General features: G+C 49.1%; 7 pseudogenes; 5 read left to right on the top strand and 2 right to left on the bottom strand.

The window, feature by feature from the left end:
• The first annotated feature begins 128 nt into the window (after positions 1-128).
• Positions 129-247, top strand: LOC143952300 (5S ribosomal RNA; annotated as a pseudogene).
• A 99-nt stretch (positions 248-346) lies between these two features.
• Positions 347-465, top strand: LOC143955523 (5S ribosomal RNA; annotated as a pseudogene).
• A 322-nt stretch (positions 466-787) lies between these two features.
• LOC143953427 (5S ribosomal RNA) lies at positions 788-906 on the top strand (annotated as a pseudogene).
• Positions 907-3416: 2510 nt separating this feature from the next.
• Positions 3417-3535, top strand: LOC143957665 (5S ribosomal RNA; annotated as a pseudogene).
• A 100-nt stretch (positions 3536-3635) lies between these two features.
• Positions 3636-3754, top strand: LOC143946829 (5S ribosomal RNA; annotated as a pseudogene).
• A 10149-nt stretch (positions 3755-13903) lies between these two features.
• On the bottom strand, positions 13904-14022 carry LOC143957632 (5S ribosomal RNA; annotated as a pseudogene).
• A 536-nt stretch (positions 14023-14558) lies between these two features.
• On the bottom strand, positions 14559-14677 carry LOC143945503 (5S ribosomal RNA; annotated as a pseudogene).
• Between the last annotated feature and the right edge of the window lie 6518 nt (positions 14678-21195).

Genomic DNA, 21195 nt, shown 5'->3' with positions numbered 1-21195 from the left:
CGCATGGATTAAATTGAGGACTCGGGCCGTATTGTCTCTAGCTTCCGACTTATTTTTATTTTTTTGCTTGTTTCCCAAGGTGACCATCTTGGCGTTTGTCAAGAGGGTTGAAAGTGCCTGAAGAGATTGCCTACGGGCACATCACCCTGAAAGCACCCGATCTCGTTTGATGTTGGAGGCTAAGAAGAGTCGGGCCTTGTTAGTACCTGGATGGGAGACTGCCTGGGAATACCAGGTGTCGTAGACTTCTTTTTATGTTGTTGGCGTTGACCTTTTTTTTTTCCCTTATTTCCCAAAGTGACCATCTTGGTGTTTGTCAAGAGGGTTGAGAGTGCCTGAAGAGATTGCCTATGGCCACATCACTCTGAAAGCACCCAATCTCGTCTGATCTTGGAGGCTAAGAAGAGTCAGGCCTGGTTAGTACCTGGATGGGAGACCACCTGGGAATACCAGTTATTGTAGGCTTCTTTTTATGTTGTTGGCGTTGATTCGTTTTTGTTTTTTTTGCTTGTTTCCCAAAGTGACCATCTTGGCATTTGTCAAGAGGGTTGAGAGTGCCCAAAGAGATCGCTTACAGCAGCATCACCCTGAAAGAGCCCTATCTCTTCTCTTCTCTGAGGCTAAGAAGGGTTGGGCCTAGTTAGTACCTGGATGGGAGATGGCGTTGGAATACCAGGTGCCGTATTCTTCTTTTTACGTTGTTGACATTGACCTGTTTTTTTTCACTTGTATCTCAAGGTGACCATCTTGGCATTTGTCAAGAGGGTTGAGAGTGCCCAAAGAGATCACCTACGGCCCCATCACCCTGAAAGCGCCCAATCTCGTCTGATCTCAGATGCTAAACAGTGTCAGGCCTGGTTAGTACCTGGATGGGAGACCGCCTGGTAATACCAGGTGCCATAGGCTTCTTTTTTTTTATTTTTTTTTTATTTAGTAGTATGCGACATACAATGCAAAGGCAACTTCACAGAATGTGTGATACAAATAGTTACAAACAAACAATCATATTGCATGGATATCAGAGCCAATGGTAAGAAGTCCGAGGAGAATAGCACGTGTACAGCTTTGCGGTCATATCAAGATGAGATTAAAGCTCAAGTAGAGTGGATAGGATGGGGTCCCCTCCCAGGGAGCAAGAGATGCCCTCGGCTCACCAGCTCATCAGCTGTCCAACGTTTGGAACAGCGATCTCCAATGATCACCATGAGCTTACTATGTCTCGCGGAGGTATTCTTCCGAAAAGCGAAACTGGGTCCAGTAGAACCATCTGTTCCCATGCTCCTCCGTTTTATCCCTCATTGTGGCAGTCAAGTATTCCATTCGTTCAATATCATTTACCCTTGCGAACCACTGGGTCACCATTGGAGCAGATTGCTCTTTCCACTGACTTGGGATGCAGGCCCTAGCTGCATTGAGGAGATGTTTAAGTAAGGACTTATGATAACGCTTTCTCGACATAGGAGTTAGATTGAGAAGAACTGCTGCAGGATCATTGGCTAAGGAAATGTCTGTGAACTTGTGGATGAGTCTCAGGACAGGCTGCCAGAATGTTTGTAATTTAGGACATTCCCCGAAAATGTGGAGAATGGTGCCAGCCTGTTGCCCACAGCGACAGCAGCGGTCAGATTGACCGGGGAATATTTTGGCCAACACCACCGGTGTATGATACCAGCGTGTGATCAGCTTATATGATATCTCCTGATATTTACTGCAGAGTGACGACTTATGGGCGAAAAAGAGTATTCTGTCCTTCTGTGGTTTGGAGAATGTAGTTTGTAAGTCCCTTTTCCATTTAGCTAGGAAGGGTGGATCCGTGGAGGATTGTGCGTCTGTCAGGATTTTGTAGGACCTAGAGAGGGAACCACGAATTGGGCCATCATCCAGGCAAAGTTCCTCGAAGGGGTGGAATTGTCTAGAGAAGAACAAATGGTTAGGTAGTGATCCGAGGAAATGGATTAGCTGTCTAGCTCTCCAGCTATCCAATGCAACAGGTACTTGCTCTAGCAGTATGGTCCCCATGGGAATCAAGCCCGTGGGTCCAAGAAATAGGGCTGCTCTCAGAAGCCCTTTCGGGCTTGCCTGGTAAAGGCCTGGTCAGACAGGCCCGGAGGGAATCTAGGATGTCCAATAATTGGGGTCATAGGAGAAGGCAAGTTAGTCAGGTGGGAAAGGTGAAAAAACTATCCATCTCGGCGAGCGAGGGGCCAATTAACGGGTGAGTAGTTACACAGGGCTCCAATGGCCTCCCCGCCCAAGGCAGACCAGCCAGTGGAACCCGCGCCATCTCCTGCGATAGCTTGACTCATAGCTTCAGTTCCCCATGCCGGTGTCTTATCACATATGGTCCCCCATCGGATAGTGTCCGCTGTGTACTGTGCATGCGCAGTACACAGCAACACAGATTCCGAAAATTGACGAGCATGAACGGCGCCTGCGCACTGAGTCCAGGTTCTATCCTCACTATCCAAGTGGACATAGAGTAAGAGTATAAAAGAGCTGAGCGCAGCGAGGCCGAGCCCGAAGCGTGGCGAGCAAAGCTCGCCTGCGAGGGGCCCTCTAATATTCACAACCCTATGTCCGCTTGGATGGTGGGGCTACCACCTCCACTCACCGCGCAGGCGCCGTTCAGCTTCAGAGATTTTCCGAAGCTTCGTCTGCTCCGTACTGCGCATGCGCAATACGGCGCAGACACTATATCATGGCCGGACAGTATATGGCAGAACACCGGCACCAGTCAACCACCGGTGTCATGTGCGTCGCTGTGTAATATAGAGCAGGGTCCGGGAAGCCAATACCTCCCCCCAATTTCGGTCGCAATAGCATTGCCCTACCAATACGCATATGTTTTCCGCGCCAGAGGAACTTGATAAAGATTGAGCGAACCGCATGAAAGAAAGTCTGGGGTATTTTGATAGGTAAGGCTTGTAGTAGATACAGAAGTCGTGGCATCGCGTTCATCTTCAACACATTACAGCGTCCGAACCATGACAGAGCTAGTGGGTCCCATCTTTTAAGGTTCGCTGTAAGCCCATAGGCTTCTTTTTATGTTGTTGGCTTTGACCTGTTTTGTTTGCTTGTTTCTCAAGGCGACCATCTTGGCGTTTGTCAAGAGGGTTGGGCGTGTCTTGAGGAGAACGCTTACGGGCCACATCAACCTGAAAGCACCCGATCTTGTCTGATTTCAGAGGCTAAGCAGCGTCAGGCCTGGTTAGTACCTGGATGGGAGACTGCCTGGGAAGACCAGGTGCCATAGAAGGATCTGGTCTGGTAAGAGTCTTGATTGGGAGATCGCCTGGGAATACTGGATGCCGTAGGCTTCTATTTATGTTGTTGGCTTTGACCTGTTTTTTTTAGCTTGTTTCCCAAGGTGACCATCTTGGCCTTTGTCAAGAGGCTTCAGAGTGCCCAAAGAGAGTGCCTACGGCCAAATCACCCTGAAAGAGCCCAATCTCATCTGATCTCGGACGCTACGCAGCGATGGGCCTGGTTAGTACCTGGATGGGAGACAGCTTGGGAATACCAGGTGCCGTAGGCTTCTCATTATGTTGTCGGCGTTGACCTGTTTTATTTTCCCTTGTTTCCCAAGGTGACCATCTTGGCGTTTAACAAGAGGGTTGAGAGTGCCCAAAGAGATCACCTACTGCCCCATCACCCTGAAAGCGCCCAATCTCATCTGATCTCAGAGGCTAAACAGTGTCGGGCCTGATTAGTACCTGGATGGGAGACCGCCTGGGAATACCAGGTGCCATAGGCTTTTTTTTATGTTGTTGGCTTTGAACTGTTTATTTCGCTTGTTTCTCAAGGCGACCATCTTGGCGTTTGTCAAGAGGGTTGGGCGGGTCTTGAAGAGAACGCTTACGGCCACATCACCCTGAAAGCACCCGATCTCGTCTGATTTCAGAGGCTTAGCAGCGTCAGGCCTGGTTAGTACCTGGATGGGAGACTGCCTGGGAAGACCAGGTGACATAGAAGGATCTGGCCTGGTTAGTGTCTTGATTGGGAGATCGCCTGGGAATACCAGATGCCGTAGGATTCTTTTTATGTTGTTGGCTTTGACCTGTTTTTTTTCCCTTGTTCCCCAAGGTGACCATCTTGGCATTTGTCAAGAGGGTTGAGAGTGCACAAAGAAATTGCCTATGGGCACAACACCCTGAAAGCGCCCAATCTCGTTTGGTCTCAGAGGCTAAGCAGGGTTGGGCCTGGTTTGTACCTGGATGGGAGACCGCCTGGGTTTTCCAAATGCCGCAGGCTTCTTTTTATGTTGTTGGCGTTGACTTGTTTTTTTGTTTGTTTCCCAAGGTGACCATCTTGGCGTTTGTCAAGAGGGTTGAGCATGCATTTGATCTCAGAGGCTAAGCAGGGTTGGTACCTGGATGGGAGACCGCCTGGCATTTCTCGATGCCATAGGCTATAGTTTTAAGTTGTTGGCATTGACTTATTTTTTTTATTTTTATTTTTCTTTTATTAAGTAGAACAACATAAATATAACAGTCAACCATACAGCATGACCCAGGGTCACAATTACATGGTAACAAAAAATAGGCAGCCAAATAACTCTGGGTTCTCAGAGGGGAGTCCTACAGTTTCATGCAGAAAAGAGAGAAACCCCACCTCCGACATGTAGTACAGTATAACTAGTGCAGCTCCGTTCCGACAAATGTAATCATGGAGAACAACTGGGACCACAGCGAGCCAGCTTATCATGACCTACGTGAACCAGAGTAAAATATGAGCCGGTCATGTCCAGAACCCTGGGGTTCTTCTGGGTCCCGAAGGCTAGTAAGGAGACAAGGCATAGTCAAAAGGGAGGACGGGGGAAGAAGAGAGTGCAAAGACGGAGAGAGAGGAGGTGGGGGGATGGCGGCGGGGAAAAAATCAAAATAAAGACAAAAAGGGAGGGGGGGAATGCCACCCAGGGCAGACATGGCCTACGTAGGTAAACGTTAGATGTTCAGTCGTTTTCTGGGACAGAGACACTGCTCACCTCCTGAATGTAGTAATGCAGGCCCGGGCGGCATTCAGGAGTTGCATCGTGAGGGTTTTTTTGTATTTTCGAACAGGCTGTTCGGTCAAGTGTAGAAGGCACGCTGCTGGAAACCCAAAAGTTCCTCAAGGCCGGGCATGCCCAGAAAAGGTGTCCCATGGTCCCCGTATCTGAATTTCACCTCCAACAAACATCCGGGATTGATCTATCCATTTTATTCAGAAGGTATGGGACTCTATACCAGCGTGAGACTATCTTGTATCCTGATTCTTGATATTGGTTTGCGATGGAAGCTTTATGTACTAAGGTCAGGATCTTCCCTATCTGTTGTGGGGTAAATGTGATGCCTAAGTCCCTCTCCCATTTGTGGATAAATGGTGGGGGTCGACTCCTCGTCCTGACTACTCAATAGGTTGTACAGGAGGGAGAGGGTGTGTCGCACAGGTTCCCTTTTGTGACAGATGGATTCATAGGGTGTCAGGTCTCTAGGAGTGTAGGGGGCCCTTTGTATGGCCAGAAGAAAGTGACGAAGTTGATAAGCACTAAACAAGTCAAGCGGAGGGTCAGAAAGTTCGCGACAGTTTGCGTGGTCGGGAGCCCTCCCGAGGGCCACACCTCTCCCAGACGCTGTTTCCTCACCACTGTCAACTGTCGCAGTTTCTTGTTGGTAAATCCCGGTGGGAAGTCTGGATTAGCTATAACCGGAGTCATTGGTGATGGCAGGGGAGCAATGTGTGTGCAGCGGAACAACCTCCGCACAACAGCCAACGTAGCTCCCACTACGGGGTGACCTCTGAGGTCTTTTGGTAGGGAGGAAAGGAGCCACGGGGAGGTCAATAGGGGAATGGATCCATCCTCAATCTCCATCTCCACCCACTGCTTGTGTGGGCCATTACAATGCCAATCAACGACTCTCGCTAGCAGAGTCACTCTGTAGTATTGTCTGAGATCTGGGAGACCCAGACCCCCCTTGTCCTTTGGTCTGGCAAGCAATTGCAAACGGGCTCTGGGCGGTTTGCGCGCCCAAATAAAGTCCCGGAGCAGCACCTACAGTTGTCTGAAAAAAATTGGGGGTAACCGGATCGGTAATGTCTGAAACATGTATAAGATCCGCGGGAGGGCCATAATTTTGAATGCATTACAGCGCCCGAACCAGGTCAGTGTTAAAGCATGCCAGTTTCCCAAATCAGATTTTAGTCTATCCAGGAGAGGGACAAAACTAAGCGGGTACAATTGCGCTAAATCCGCTGCAATGTCAACGCCCAGGTAACGTATAGATTTTTCAGCCCAGTAGAATGGAAAAGCGGAGCCGAGCCTCTTGGCCTCACCATCCGGGACCGATATATTCAATACAGCCGACTTGGCGCAATTGATTTTATAGTTTGATAGGCTGCCGTATCGCTGTAGAGACGCAAGTATATTGGAAAGCAAAATGTGTGGATTGGAGACGGAAAAAATTAGATCGTCAACGTGACCATCTTGGCATTTGTCAAGAGGGTTGAGAGTGCACAAAGAAATTGCCTACGGGCACAACACCCTGATAGCACCCAATCTCGTTTGGTCTGAGAGGCTAAGCAGGGTTGGGCCTGGTTTGTACCTGGATGGGAGACCGCCTGGGTTTTCCAAATGCCGCAGGCTTCTTTTTATGTTGTTGGCGTTGACTTGTTTTTTTGTTTGTTTCCCAAGGTGACCATCTTGGCGTTTGTCAAGAGGGTTGAGCATGCATTTGATCTCAGAGGCTAAGCAGGGTTGGGACCTGGTTAGTACCTGGATGGGAGACCGCCTGGCATTTTTCGATGCCATAGGCTATAGTTTTAAGTTGTTGGCATTGACTTATTTTTTTTATTTTTATTTTTCTTTTATTAAGTAGAACAACATAAATATAACAGTCAACCATACAGCATGACCCAGGGTCACAATTACATGGTAACAAAAAATAGGCAGCCAAATAACTCTGGGTTCTCAGAGGGGAGTCCTACAGTTTCATGCAGAAAAGAGAGAAACCCCACCTCCGACATGTAGTACAGTATAACTAGTGCAGCTCCGTTCCGACAAATGTAATCATGGAGAACTACTGGGACCACAGCGAGCCAGCTTATCATGACCTACGTGAACCAGAGTAAAATATGAGCCGGTCATGTCCAGAACCCTGGGGTTCTTCTGGGTCCCGAAGGCTAGTAAGGAGACAAGGCATAGTCAAAAGGGAGGACGGGGGAAGAAGAGAGTGCAAAGACGGAGAGAGAGGAGGTGGGGGGATGGCGGCGGGGAAAAAATCAAAATAAAGACAAAAAGGGAGGGGGGGAATGCCACCCAGGGCAGACATGGCCTACGTAGGTAAACGTTAGATGTTCAGTCGTTTTCTGGGACAGAGGCACTGCTCACCTCCTGAATGTAGTAATGCAGGCCCGGGCGGCATTCAGGAGTTGCATCGTGAGGGTTTTTTTGTATTTTCGAACAGGCTGTTCGGTCAAGTGTAGAAGGCACGCTGCTGGAAACCCAAAAGTTCCTCAAGGCCGGGCATGCCCAGAAAAGGTGTCCCATGGTCCCCGTATCTGAATTTCACCTCCAACAAACATCCGGGATTGATCTATCCATTTTATTCAGAAGGTATGGGACTCTATACCAGCGTGAGACTATCTTGTATCCTGATTCTTGATATTGGTTTGCGATGGAAGCTTTATGTACTAAGGTCAGGATCTTCCCTATCTGTTGTGGGGTAAATGTGATGCCTAAGTCCCTCTCCCATTTGTGGATAAATGGTGGGGGTCGACTCCTCGTCCTGACTACTCAATAGGTTGTACAGGAGGGAGAGGGTGTGTCGCACAGGTTCCCTTTTGTGACAGATGGATTCATAGGGTGTCAGGTCTCTAGGAGTGTAGGGGGCCCTTTGTATGGCCAGAAGAAAGTGACGAAGTTGATAAGCACTAAACAAGTCAAGCGGAGGGTCAGAAAGTTTGCGACAGTTTGCGTGGTCGGGAGCCCTCCCGAGGGCCACACCTCTCCCAGACGCTGTTTCCTCACCACTGTCAACTGTCGCAGTTTCTTGTTGGTAAATCCCGGTGGGAAGTCTGGATTAGCTATAACCGGAGTCATTGGTGATGGCAGGGGAGCAATGTGTGTGCAGCGGAACAACCTCCGCACAACAGCCAACGTTGCTCCCACTACGGGGTGACCTCTGAGGTCTTTTGGTAGGGAGGAAAGGAGCCACGGGGAGGTCAATAGGGGAATGGATCCATCCTCAATCTCCATCTTCACCCACTGCTTGTGTGGGCCATTACAATGCCAATCAACGACTCTCGCTAGCAGAGTCACTCTGTAGTATTGTCTGAGATCTGGGAGACCCAGACCCCCCTTGTCCTTTGGTCTGGCAAGCAATTGCAAACGGGCTCTGGGCGGTTTGCACGCCCAAATAAAGTCCCGGAGCAGCACCTACAGTTGTCTGAAAAAAATTGGGGGTAACCGGATCGGTAATGTCTGAAACATGTATAAGATCCGCGGGAGGGCCATCATTTTGAATGCATTACAGCGCCCGAACCAGGTCAGTGTTAAAGCATGCCAGTTTCCCAAATCAGATTTTAGTCTATCCAGGAGAGGGACAAAATTAAGCGGGTACAATTGCGCTAAATCCGCTGCAATGTCAACGCCCAGGTAACGTATAGATTTTTCAGCCCAGTAGAATGGAAAAGCGGAGCCGAGCCTCTTGGCCTCACCATCCGGGACCGATATATTCAATACAGCCGACTTAGCGCAATTGATTTTATAGTTTGATAGGCTGCCGTATCGCTGTAGAGACGCAAGTATATTGGAAAGCAAAATGTGTGGATTGGAGACGGAAAAAATTAGATCGTCAACGTGACCATCTTGGCATTTGTCAAGAGGGTTGAGAGTGCACAAAGAAATTGCCTACGGGCGCAACACCCTGAAAGCGCCCAATCTCGTTTGGTCTGAGAGGCTAAGCAGGGTTGGGCCTGGTTTGTACCTGGATGGGAGACCGCCTGGGTTTTCCAAATGCCGCAGGCTTCTTTTTATGTTGTTGGCGTTGACTTGTTTTTTTTGTTTGTTTCCCAAGGTGACCATCTTGGCGTTTGTTAAGAGGGTTGAGCGTGCATTTGATCTCAGAGGCTAAGCAGGGTTGGGACCTCTCGATGCCATAGGCTTTAGTTTTAAGTTGTTGGCATTGACTTATTTTTTTTATTTTTATTATTCTTTTATTAAGTAGAACAACATAAATATAACAGTCAACCATACAGCATGACCCAGGGTCACAATTACATGGTAACAAAAAATAGGCAGCCAAATAACTCTGGGTTCTCAGAGGGGAGTCCTACAGTTTCATTCAGAAAAGAGAGAAACCCCACCTCCGACATGTAGTACAGTATAACTAGTGCAGCTCCGTTCGGACAAATGTAATCATGGAGAACAACTGGGACCACAGCGAGCCAGCTTATCATGACCTACGTGAACCAGAGTAAAATATGAGCCGGTCATGTCCAGAACCCTGGGGTTCTTCTGGGTCCCGAAGGCTAGTAAGGAGACAAGGCATAGTCAAAAGGGAGGACGGGGGAAGAAGAGAGTGCAAAGACGGAGAGAGAGGAGGTGGGGGGATGGCGGCGGGGAAAAAAAGAAAAATAAAGACAAAAAGGGAGGGGGGGAATGCCACCCAGGGCAGACATGGCCTACGTAGGTAAACGTTAGATGTTCAGTCGTTTTCTGGGACAGAGGCACTGCTCACCTCCCGAATGTAGTCTCGAGTACCAGTAAAATACCTCCAGGGCCTCCATGTAACACTAAATGCCTCTTCAGTGTTGTGAAGGGTGGCGGTCAATTCTTCCATCCGGAGAATATGATTGACTTTGGAATACCACAGCACCTTGGATGGGGGCTGAGGCTGCCTCCACAGTGCGGGAATGCAGGCCCGGGCGGCATTCAGGAGTAGCATCGTGAGGGTTTTCTTGTATTTTCGAACAGGCTGTTCGGTCAAGTGTAGAAGGCACGCTGCTGGGAACCCAAAAGTTCCTCAAGGCCGGGCATGCCGAGAAAAGGTGTCCCATGGTCCCCGTATCTGAATTTCACCTCCAACAAACATCCGGGATCGATCTATCCATTTTATTCAGAAGGTATGGGACTCTATACCAGCGTGAGACTATCTTGTATCCTGATTCTTGATATTGGTCTGCTTTATGTACTAAGGTCAGGATCTTCCCTATCTGTTGTGGGGTAAATGTGATGCCTAAGTCCCTCTCCCATTTGTGGATAAATGGTGGGGGTCGACTCCTCCTCCTGACTACTCAATAGGTGTACAGGAGGGAGAGGGTGTGTCACCCAGGTTCCCTTTTGTGACAGATGGATTCATAGGGTGTCAGGTCTCTAGCAGTGTAGGGGGCCCTTTGTATGGCCAGAAGAAAGTGACGAAGTTGATAAGCACTAAACAAGTCAAGCGGAGGGTCAGAAAGCTTGGCGACAGTTTGCGTGGTCGGGAGCCCTCCTGAGGGCCACACCTCTCCCAGACGCTGTTTCCCCACCACTGTCAACTGTCGCAGTTTCTTGTTGGTAAATCCCGGTGGGAAATCTGGATTACCTATAACCGGAGTCATTGGTGATGGCAGGGGAGCAATGTGTGTGCAGCGGAACAACCTCCGCACAACAGCCAATGTAGCTCCCACTACGGGGTGACCTCTGAGGTCTTTTGGTAGGGAGGACAGGAGCCACGGGGAGGTCAATAGGGGAATGGATCCATCCTCAATCTCCATCTCCACCCACTGCTTGTGTGGGCCATTACAATGCCAATCAACGACTCTCGCTAGCAGAGTCACTCTGTAGTATTGTATGAGATCTGGGAGACCCAGACCCCCCTTGTCCTTTGGTCTGGCAAGCAATTGCAAACGTGCTCTGGGCGGTTTGCGCGCCCAAATAAAGTCCCGGAGCAGCACCTACAGTTGTCTGAAAAAAATTGGGGGTAACCGGATCGGTAATGTCTGGAACATGTATAAGATCCGCGGGAGGGCCGTCATTTTGAATGCATTACAGCGCCCGAACCAGGTCAGTGTTAAAGCATGCCAGTTTCCCAAATCAGATTTCATCCTATCCAGGAGAGGGACAAAATTAAGCGGGTACAATTGCGCTAAATCCGCTGCGATGTCAACGCCCAGGTAACATATAGATTTTTCAGCCCAGTAGAATGGAAAAGCGGAGCGGAGCCTCTTGGCCTCACCATCCGGGACCGATATATTCAATACAGCCGACTTGGCGCAATTGATTTTATAGTTTGATAGGCTGCCATATCGCTGTAGAGACGCAAGTATATTGGGAAGCAAAATGTGTGGATTGGAGACGGAAAAAATTAGATCGTCAGCGTACGCCGCAATTTTGTGGTGTGCCGAGGGTTTGGCTATGCCAGTAATATTCGGGTCATTCCGAACGTGACACATAAGTGGTTCCAGTGTCAGATTAAAAATTAGGGGAGACAGAGGGCACCCCTGCCTCGTCCCATTAGTGATGGGGAAAGAGTCCGCGCATCACTCGTTCACCCGTACCGCTGCCGACGGCGTGGAGTAAAGCATGGTCTAGTTATTAAAAGATGGGACCCACTAGCTCTGTCATGGTTCAGACGCTGTAACGTGTTGAAGATGAACGCGATGCCACGACTTCTGTATCTACTACAAGCCTTACCTATCAAAATACCCCAGACTTCCTTTCATGCGGTTCGCTCAATCTTTATCAAGTTCCTCTGGCGCGGAAAACATATGCGTATTGGTAGGGCAATGCTATTGCGACCGAAATTGCGGGGAGGTATTGGCTTCCCGGACCCTGCTCTATATTACACAGCGACGCACATGACACCGGTGGTTGACTGGTGCCGGTGTTCTGCCATATACTGTCCGGCCATGATATAGTGTCCGCGCCGTACTGCGCATGCGCAGTACGGAGCAGACGAAGCTTCGGAAAATCTCCGAAGCTGAACAGCGCCTGCGCGGTGAGTGGAGGTGGTAGCCCCACCATCCAAGCGGACATAGGGTTGTGAATATTAGAGGGCCCCTCGCAGGCGAGCTTCGCTCGCCACGCTTCGAACTCGGCCTCGCTGCGCTCGGCTCTTTTATATTCTTACTCTATGTCCACTTGGATAGTGGGGATAGAACCTGGACTCAGTGCGCAGGCGCAGTTCATGCTCTGCAATTTTCGGAATCTGTGTTGCTGTGTACTGCGCATGCGCAGTACACAGCGGACACTATCCGATGGGGGACCATATGTGATAAGACACCGGCATGGGGAACTGAAGCTATGGATCAAGCTATCGCAGGAGATGGCGCGGGTTCCACTGGCTGGTCTGCCTTGGGCGGGGAGGCCATTGGAGCCCTGTGTGACTACTCACCCGTTAATTGGCCCCTCGCTCGCCGAGATGGATAGTTTTTTTCACCTTTCCCACCTGACTAACTTCCCTTCTCCTATGACCCCAATCATTGGACATCCTAGATTTCCTCCGGGCCTGTCTGACCAAGCCTTTACCAGGCAAGCCCCGAAAGGGCTTCTGAGAGCAGCCCTATTTCTTGGACCCACGGACTTGATTCCCATGGGGACCATACTGCTAGAGCAAGTACCTGTTGCATTGGATAGCTGGAGAGCTAGATAGCTAATCCATTTCCTCGGATCACTACCTAACCATTCGTTCTTCTCTAGACAATTCCACCCCTTCGAGGAACTTTGTCTGAATGATGGCCCAATTCGTGGTTCCCTCTCTAGGTCCTACCAAATCCTGACAGACGCACAATCCTCCACGGATCCACCCTTCCTAGCTAAATGGAAAAGGGACTTACAAACTACATTCTCCAAACCACAGAAGGACAGAATACTCTTTTTCGCCCATAAGTCGTCACTCTGCAGTAAATATCAGAAGATCTCATATAAGCTGATCACACACTGGTATCGTACACCGGTGGTGTTGGCCAAAATATTCCCCGGTCAATCTGACCGCTGCTGTCGCTGTGGGCAACAGGCTGGCACCATTCTCCACATTTTCTGGGAATGCCCTAAATTACAAACATTCTGGCAGCCTGTCCTGAGACTCATCCACAAGTTCACAGACATTTCCTTAGCCAATGATCCCCGCAGCAGTTCTTCTCAATCTAACTCCTATGTCGAGAAAGCGTTATCATAAGTCCTTACTTAAACATCTCCTCAATGCAGCTAGGGCCTGCATCCCAAGTCAGTGGAAAGAGCAATCTGCTCCAATGGTGGCCCAGTGGTTCGCAAGGGTAAATGATATTGAACGAATGGAAGACCTGACTTCCACAATGAGGGATAAAACGGAGGAGCATGGGAACAGATGGTTCTACTGGACCCAGTTTAGCTTTTCGGAAGAATACCTCTGCGAGACACAGTAAGCTCATGGTGATCGTTGGAGATCGCTGTTCCAAACGTTGGACAGCTGATGAGCTAGTGAGCCGAGGGCGTCTCTTGCTCCCTGGGAGGGGACCCCATCCTATCCACTCTACCCACGACACCCCCTTACCCCTTCTTTTCCTTTTCTGCCATTTCCTTCCCCAATCTTCTCTTTCCCCTTCTCCCTCCTTTCAGTTCTACTATTTCCCTTCTTAACTCAAAAAAGGGAAAAGAAAATGGTATGTTCCGACCCCATTTGACTACTACACAATACTCTTCCCCTATCTATGGATATCTAAACTCTTCGAGGGTAGCACGGCTAGTATCAATAATATTTTAAGTGGTAGAGGATCCCAACGAGATGGAGCTTTAATCTCATCTTGATATGACCGCAAAGCTGTACACGTGCTATTCTCCTCTGACTTCTTACCATTGGCTCTGATATCCATGCAATATGATCGTTTGTTTGTAACTATTTGTATCACACATTCTGTGTAGTTGCCTTTGCATTGTATGTCGCATACTACTAAATAAAAAAAAAGAAGCCTATGGCACCTGGTATTCCCAGGCGGTCTCCCATCCAGGTACTAACCAGGCCTGACACTGTTTAGCATCCGAGATCAGACGAGATTGGGCGCTTTCAGGGTGATGGGGCCGTAGGTGATCTCTTCGGACACTCTCAACGCTCTTCACAAACGCCAAGATGGTCACCTTGGGAAACAAGTGAAAAAAAAACAGGTCAAGGCCAACAACATAAAAAGAAGCCTACAGCACCTAGTATGGATTGGTCTCCAATCCAGGTACTAGCAAGGCCCAACCCTGTTTAGCTTCTGAGATTAGAGGAGATCGGGTGCTTTCAGGGTTATGTGCCCATAGGCAATCTCTTTGGGCATTCTCAACCCTCTTGACAAATGCCAAGATAGTCACCTTGAGATACAAGCGAAAAAAAACAGGTCAATGTCAACAACATAAAAAGAAGAATACGGCACCTGGTATTCCAACGCCATCTCCCATCCAGGTACTAACTAGGCCCAACCCTTCTTAGCCTCAGAGAAGAGAAGAGATAGGGCTCTTTCAGGGTGATGCTGCTGTAAGCGATCTCTTTGGGCACTCTCAACCCTCTTGACAAATGCCAAGATGGTCACCTTGGGAAACAAGCAAAAAAAAAAAACGAATCAACGCCAACAACATAAAAAGAAGCCTACAATAACTGGTATTCCCAGGTGGTCTCCCATCCAGGTACTAACCAGGCCCGACTCTTCTTAGCCTCCAAGATCAGACGAGATTGGGTGCTTTCAGAGTGATGTGGCCATAGGCAATCTCTTCAGGCACTCTCAACCCTCTTGACAAACACCAAGATGGTCACTTTGGGAAACAAGCGAAAAAAAAACAGGTCAACGCCAACAACATAAAAAGAAGTCTATGACACCTGGTATTCCCAGGCGGTCTCCCATCCAGCTACTAACAAGGCTCGACTCTTCTTAGCCTCCAACATCAAACGAGATCGAGTGCTTTCAGGGTGATGTGCCCGTAGGCAATCTCTTCAGGTACTTTCAACCCTCTTCACAAACGCCAAGATGGTCACCTTGGGAAACAAGCAAAAAAAATAAAAATAAGTCGGAAGCTAGAGACAATACGGCCCGAGTCCTCAATTTAATCCATGCGGCGCATGTACAGGGAAGGCCCTTGCTTATGTTGTCAACGGACGCGGAGACGGCCTTTGACAGGGTGGCCTGGCACTTTATGCAGGCCACCCTGGAACATATAGGTCTTGGCCCCAACATGATGAGCTGGGTAATGTCGCTTTACTCCACGCCGTCGGCAGCGGTACGGGTGAACGAGTGGTGCTCAAACTCTTTCCCCATCACTAATGGGACGAGGCAGGGGTGCCCTCTGTCTCCTCTAATTTTTATTCTGACACTGGAACCACTTATGTGTCACGTTCGGAATGACCCGAATATTACTGGCATATCCAAACCCTCGGCACACCACAAAATTGCGGCGTACACTGACGATCTAATTTTTTCCGTCTCTAATCCACACATTTTGCTTCCCAATATACTTGCATCTCTACAGTGATACGGCAGCCTATCAAACTATAAAATCAATTGCGCCAAGTCGGCTGTATTGAATATATGGGTCCCGGATGGTGAGGCCAAGAGGCTCCGCTCCGCTTTTCCATTCTACTGGGCTGAAAAATCTATACGTTACCTGGGCGTTGACATCGCAGCGGATTTAGCGCAATTGTACCCGCTTAATTTTGTCCCTCTCCTGGATAGACTGAAATCTGATTTGGGAAACTGGCATGCTTTAACACTGACCTGGTTCGGGCGCTGTAATGCATTCAAAATGACGGCCCTCCCGCGGATCTTATACATGTTCCAGACATTACTGATCCGGTTACCCCTAATCTTTTTCAGACAACTGCAGGTGCTGGTCTGGGACTTTATTTGGGCGCGCAAACCGCCCAGAGCCCGTTTGCAATTGCTTGCCAGACCAAAGGACAAGGGGGTCTGGGTCTCCCAGATCTCAGACAATACTACAGAGTGACTCTGCTAGCGAGAGTCGTTGATTGGCATTGTAATGGCCCACACAAGCAGTGGGTGGAGATGGAGATTGAGGATGGATCCATTCCCCTATTGACCTCCCCGTCGCTCCTGTCCTCCCTACCAAAAGACCTCAGAGGTCACCACGTAGTGGGAGCTACGTTGGCTGTTGTGCGGAGGTTGTTCCGCTGCACACACATTGCTCCCCTGCCATCACCAATGACTCTGGTTATAGGTAATCCAGACTTCCCACCGGGATTTACCAACAAGAAACTGCGACAGTTGACAGTGGTGGGGAAACAGCGTCTGGGAGAGGTGTGGCCCTCGGGAGAGCTCCCGACCACGCAAACTGTCGCCGAGCTTTCTGACCCTCCGCTTGACTTGTTTAGTGCTTATCAACTTCGTCACTTTCTTCTGGCCATACAAAGGGCCACCTACACTCCTAGAGACCTGACACCCTATGAATCCATCTGTCACAAAAGGGAACCTGGGCGACACACCCTCACCCTCCTGTACAACCTATTGAGTAGTCAGGAGGAGGAGTCGACCCCCACCATTTATCCACAAATGGGAGAGGGACTTAGGCATCACATTTACCCCACAACAGATAGGGAAGATCCTGACCTTAGTACATAAAGCAGACCAATATCAAGAATCAGGATACAAGATAGTCTCACGCTGGTATAGAGTCCCATACCTTCTGAATAAAATGGATAGATCGATCCCGGATGTTTGTTGGAGGTGAAATTCAGATACGGGGACCATGGGACACCTTTTCTGGGCATGCCCGGCCTTGAGGAACTTTTGGGTTCCCAGCAGCGTGCCTTCTACACTTGACCGAACAGCCTGTTCGAAAATACAAAAAAACCCTCACGATGCAGCTCCTGAATGCCGCCCGGGCCTGTATTCCCTCACTGTGGAGGCAGCCTCAGCCCCCTTCCAAGGTGCTGTGGTATTCCAAAGTCAATCATATTCTCCGGATGGAAGAATTGACCGCCACCCTTCACAACACTGAAGAGGCATTTAGTGTTACATGGAGGCCCTGGAGGTATTTTACTGGTACTCGAGACTACATTCGGGAGGTGAGCATTGCCTCTGTCCCAGAAAACGACTGAACATCTAACGTTTACCTACGTAGGCCATGTCTGCCCTGGGTGGCATTCCCCCCTCCCTTTTTGTCTTTATTTTTCTTTTTTTCCCCGCCGCCATCCCCCCACCTCCTCTCTCTCCGTCTTTGCACTCTCTTCTTCCCCCGTCCTCCCTTTTGACTATGCCTTGTCTCCTTACTAGCCTTCGGGACCCAGAAGAACCCCAGGGTTCTGGACATGACCGGCTCATATTTTACTCTGGTTCACGTAGGTCATGATAAGCTGGCTCGCTGTGGTCCCAGTTGTTCTCCATGATTACATTTGTCTGAACGGAGCTGCACTAGTTATACTGTACTACATGTCCGAGGTGGGGTTTCTCTCTTTTCTGCATGAAACTGTAGGACTCCCCTCTGAGAACCCAGAGTTATTTGGCTGCCTATTTTTTGTTACCATGTAATTGTGACCCTGGGTCATGCTGTATGGTTGACTGTTATATTTATGTTGTTCTACTTAATAAAAGAATAATAAAAATAAAAAAAATAAGTCAATGCCAACAACTTAAAACTAAAGCCTATGGCATTGAGAAATCCCAGGCGGTCTTCCATCCAGGTACTAACCAGGTCCCAACCCTGCTTAGCCTCTGAGACCAAACGAGATTGGGCACTTTCAGGGTGTTGTGCCCGTAGGCAATTTCTTTGTGCACTCTCAACCCTCTTGACAAATGCCAAGATGGTCACCTTGGGGAACAAGGGAAAAAAAACAGGTCAAAGCCAACAACATAAAAAGAATCCTACGGCATCCGGTATTCCCAGGCGATCTCCCAATCAAGACACTAACCAGGCCAGATCTTTCTATGTCACCTTGTCTTCCCAGGCAGTCTCCCATCCAGGTACTAACCAGGCCTGACGCTGCTAAGCCTCTGTAATCAGACGAGATCGGGTGCTTTCAGGGTTATGTGGCCGTAAGCGTTCTCTTCAAGACACGCCCAACCCTCTTGACAAACGCCAAGATGGTCGCCTTGAGAAACAAGCGAAAAAAACAGTTCAAAGCCAATAACATAAAAAGAAGCCTATGGCACGGGGCGTGGCCTGGACAGCAATGGAGTAGGACGCTTGTGACCTGAGCTCCGCTCCTACCGCGATCTCCTGTAGTGATCCTGGGTGCCCACTAACTGTTTTACCTATGATTTTACCGGTGTAATACCCGCTACCTTCTTGTGTATACATTGGGACGATGTCTCCGACGAAGAAGCAGTCTGCAGCGGCGGCATCTCTTGAAAAGTTCCGGCGGGACCATGAGGGCCAACATGGCGGACAGTCCACTCCGACTGCAGAACCTGTTACCTCAGACACGGCGAAGGTGCTTGAGGCAATTTCTACCTGCCAGACCACACTGACAACTAAACTTGAGGAGGTTAGGGTGGATGTCTCACTTATCCGACAGGACATGGCTAAACTGCGTGACAGAGTGAAGGAAACTGAAACCCGGATCAGTCAGGCCGAAGATGTCCTGTTCCCTCTGCAGCATGCCCAAGAGGATGTGCAAAGGCAGCTCCAGCAGCTGGCCCAGAAACAGGACGACCTTGAGAATAGGGCCCGCAGATCTAACCTCTGCTTTATCGGCCTGCCGGAGGGCTCCGAGGGGGCTGACCCGGCGACATTTTTGGAATCTCTCCTGATTAAGGCCTACGGTAGGGAAGCGTTCTCTACCTCATTTATTATTGAAAGGGCCCACAGAATGCCTGCCCGCCCGCCGCCGGAGGGGGCACCTCCTCGCACGTGCATTGCTAAGCTGTTAAATTACCGGGATAGGGATGCCATCCTTCGCCTTACTCGTGAAAAAGGCAACATCCCGTTTCAGAACGGACATATCTCAGTGTTTCCTGACTTCTCCGCAGAAGTTCAAAAACGTCGTTCCCGATTCGTGGAAGTCAAGAGGCGCCTTAGGGCACCTCACCTCAAGTACGCCATGTTGTACCCGGCCAGCGAAGACTTAGGGGACGAATGGGGGTTTTTCTTTACTACTAATTAGGGGATGGCTCCGGTTGACTGTACCTGGGAGGCTTTTAAACTGCACGTACGCTCCAATTTAACACACCGGATTAACCGGTTGAAGCGTACCTCCAAGACTTTGCTATCTAATGCCCTACGGGAGCTGGACTCGGTGACCACTGACTTCACTACTGACCCCACACCTGCTAAGGCCCAGGTATTACGTCACCACACAAGGCTAGTAGATCACCTCCACATTGAACAGGCTAAGCAAAAGTTGTTTTTTGTTAAGCAACGGGTGTTTGAACAAGGAGAGAGGGCGGGAAAGTTGCTGGCCTACTTGGCGCATCGGGACTCCAAGCCCCCGGTGGTGGTTTCGTTTTCTGACAATGGGGGTGAGGAGGTGACTGATCTGCCAACAGTGGCCAGCATGTTTCGTGCTTACTATGCTGCCCTTTATGAGTCGCAGGTGCATAGGCCGAGAACTGAGACGGGGTTGTACCTCCGAGATATCTCTCTTCCCTACCTGTCTGAGGCTCAGGTTGAGTCTCTTGAGGCCCCGATATCGGCAGATGAGATTAGGCTAGCGGTGGCATCCCTTGCAATGGCTAAGGCCCCTGGACTGGATGGTATTCCCCTGGATTTCTATGCCCACTACTCTGAGACACTAGTGCCAGAATTGTTGAGATTATATACACACATATTTGACTCCGGGTCCCTACCTGATACTCTACGGCAGGCAATTATTATAGTGATACCCAAGCCAGGAAAGGATACCCACTCCCCGAATTCCTATCGCCCCATCTCGCTGCTCCAAGCAGATATAAAAATTCTGGCTAAAGTCCGAACGGAGCTGCATTAGTTATACTGCACTACATGTCCGAGGTGGGGTTTCTCTCTTTTCAGCATGAAAATCTAGGACTCCCCTCTGAGAACCCAGAGTTATTTGGCTGCCTATTTTTTGTTACCATGTAATTGTGACCCTGGGTCATGCTGTATGGTTGACTGTTATATTTATGTTGTTCTACTTATACTTAATAAAAGAATAAAAAAAAAAAATAAGTCAATGCCAACAACTTAAAAAAAAGCCTATGGCATCGAGAAATCCCAGGCGGTCTCCCATCCAGGTACTAACCAGGTCCCAACCCTGCTTAGCCTCTGAGATCAAATGAGATTTGGCTCTTTCAGGGTGATGCAGCCATAGTAGATTTTTTCAGGCACGCTCAACCCTCTTGACAAACGCCAAGATGGTCACCTTGGGAAACAAACAAAAAAAACAAGTCAACGCCAACAACATAAAAAGAAGCCTACCGCACCTAGTATTTCCAGGCGGTCTCCCATCCAGGTATTAACAAAGCGCGACCCTTTCTAGCCTCTGAGATCAGCGGAGATTGGGCGCTTTCAGGGTGATGTGCCCATAGGCAATCTCTTTGGGCACTCTCATCCCTCTTGAAAAATGCCAAGATAGTCACCCTGGGAAACAAGCGAAAAAAAAACAGGTCAACGCCAACAACATAAAAAGAAGAATACGGCACCTGGTATTCCAAGGCCGTCTCCCATTCAAGTACTAACTAGGCCCAACCCTTCTTAGCCTCTGAGATCAGAAGAGATAGGGTGCTTTCAGGGTGATGCGGCTGTAAGCAATTTCTTTAGGCACTCTCAACCCTCTTGACAAATGCCAAGATGATCACTTTGGGAAACAAGCGAAAAAAACAGGTCAACACCAACAACATAAAAATAAGCCTGCGGCATCTGGAAAACCCAGGCGGTCTCCCATCCAGGTACAAACCAGGCCCAACCCTGCTTAGCCTCTGAGACCAAACGAGATTGGGCGCTTTCAGGGTGTTGTGCTCGTAGGCAATTTCTTTGTGCACTATCAACCCTCTTAACACATGCCAAGATGGTCACTAGTGTATACAGATAGGCTAGATTATACAGAATAACGTCCTGGGTATGCAGAGATGGAGGCTAGGGTATACAGAGAGAGAGGCTAGAGTATGCATACTTGCTAGTGTTTACAGGCGGACTAGTGTATACAGAAGACCGGTTAGTTTATACAGAGAGGCAAATGTGTACAAAAGACAGGCTAGTGTATACAGATAGGCTAGATTATACAGATAGGCTAGATTATACAGAAGAACATCCTGGGTATGCAGAGATGGAGGCTAAGGTATACAGAGAGAGGGGCTAGAGTACGCATACTTGCTAGT

Source organism: Lithobates pipiens, unplaced genomic scaffold, assembly GCF_037356315.1.
Source record: "Lithobates pipiens isolate NorthernLeopardFrog02 unplaced genomic scaffold, aLitPip1_a1.2 Scaffold_10, whole genome shotgun sequence".
Taxonomy (NCBI): Eukaryota; Metazoa; Chordata; class Amphibia; order Anura; family Ranidae; genus Lithobates; species Lithobates pipiens.
This window is presented reverse-complemented; position numbering and strand designations above follow the sequence as displayed.